This window comes from Colobus angolensis, unplaced genomic scaffold (assembly GCF_000951035.1).
Source record: "Colobus angolensis palliatus isolate OR3802 unplaced genomic scaffold, Cang.pa_1.0 Scaffold519, whole genome shotgun sequence".
Taxonomy (NCBI): domain Eukaryota; kingdom Metazoa; phylum Chordata; class Mammalia; order Primates; family Cercopithecidae; genus Colobus; species Colobus angolensis.
In genome coordinates, this window is record NW_012118699.1 from 500,274 (window position 1) to 502,378 (window position 2,105).

Genomic DNA, 2,105 nt, shown 5'->3' on the forward strand with positions numbered 1-2,105 from the left:
TTGCCACTAAGGTAATAAGTATAGTGCCTAATGGGTAGTTTTTCAATTCTCACCCTTCTCCCATCCTCCACACTTGTGTAGGTCCCAATGTGTGTTGTTTTCTTCTTTATGTCAATATGATTAGCTCCCGCATATAAGTGAGAACAGGTGGTATATAGTTTTCTGTTACTCTGTTAATTTGCTTGGGATAATGACCTCCAGGTCCAACTACGTTGCTGCAAAGAGCATGTTCTTATTCTTGTTATGACTGTGTTGTATTTCATGCTCAAACATACAGAAATCAATGTGTTGGGAAAAAGCCAAGTGTTGGGAGAGAAGCTGAGACCGAGCTTGCATATCTGACATAATATCCAGGGCTCAGGGCATAAAACCCCTCCTGGACTTTGGAATGTGTCTAGACTTGCTGGGTCCTTGCTTCTAGCCCTCCCACGCCCCTAGATCAATTGTATTCCCATTATCTCAAGTAGCAGAACATGTTCCATATAAATGCTAAACCATCACAGCTGTAGATTGTGTGTTTGCCCTTTCGACCCCTACATTCTCACCACCTGTTTCTTTGTTTGATCACCAATAAATAGTCTTGGCTTCCAGAGCTGGGGGCCTTCACAGGCTCCACACTGGCGATGGTCCCCTGGTCACACTTTCTCCCTCAAACTGTCTTTTTCTCATTCCTTTGACTCTGCTGGACTTCGTAGCCCCAATGACCTGGTGTTGTGCTTGATCACCCCAACATTTCTGGCACCCAATGTGGGGCAACAAAGACCCCGGTGAAGGAACAGCAGAGCATGTAAAAGTGGAGGCTGCATCATCAAAGGATACCTGATTGTGATTAAAACAATCTCGGAGAGAAAGCTGAGAGCTCAGCAGAACCAGGGTAACAATGGAACAAAGTGAAAGCAAACTTTCTGCTTATTTAAATTTCTTAAGGCATTTATTATGAAGAAGGGAAGTGAAAGTTAGTACACAGAATATATTATCACTGTTTCGTAGAGGAAAGCAGGTTTTGCCCATGGTTCCTGGAACAAGGGACTATGGAGTTGGATGAAAGGGAGAGAATTGGCAGATATTTTTTTAAAAGCATATAAAGATGGAGCAAAATTCCAGTCTCAGTTTGGTCAATGTGGACACTAATAAAGGCTGCTTATGAGCCATTTCAAACAGATGTTGAGGCAGATCCAGATGAGAAAGAGGAGGACAAGTGTGAAAAAACCACAGATTCTGAATGTGAAGAATAGAAACCAGAGGAAAATAAAGGAAAACTAAACAAGTATGTTTTACTAGCCCATCAGCTCCATCTGCTGAATTAAGTGAATGGCCACCTCCTCTCTCTCCCCTTAATGGGCGAAAAAATGTATTAGCTACAAAACGTACTGCTCCTGTAGTTACAACCTTAAAACCTGGAGCAATTGGTGGTGCTATACAAAATCCCATTCAAAAGGCTAGAGCTGACAGACACCTTGAAGCGTGGCAATTTCAGTTTCTCTAATTGAACCACCTTTCCATTTGAACTGTTAAAGGTATTCATGCAGGCCATTAGTCAATATGGGCCTACTCTCCTTTTGTGCAAAGTTTGTTAAAAAATGGCTCTTGATAACAGGTTAATACCATATGATTGGGATACTTTGATAAAATCTATTGTCACTCCATCTCAGTACTTGCAGTTTAAAACCTGGTGGTTTGATGAAGCTCAAACTCGTGCAAGGGAAAATACACAAGCACAGCCACCTGTGCCAGTTTCCTTTGAACAGTCAATGGGAGTCGGCCCTAACTGGGGTCGATTAGAAAATCAAGCAGTAATGTAGGATGTTGCCATTGTTCAGCTGCACTCGGTGTGCTCACGGGCATGGGAAAGGATAAATGTTACAGGGGAAAAATATCCTCTCAGTTCTGTCAGACAAGGACCTGAGGAACCATATATTGATTTTTATTGCTCAGCTCCAAGAGGCTGTGTATAAAGCCATAACGGATAAAACAGCTGAAGATGTTGTAATACAGCTTCTTGCATATGACAATGCTAATGCAGAGTGTCAAACTGCTATTAGACCCCTGAGAGGGAAGGCTCACTTAGCTGAATATATTAAGGCTTGCAATGGCATTGGAGGTAA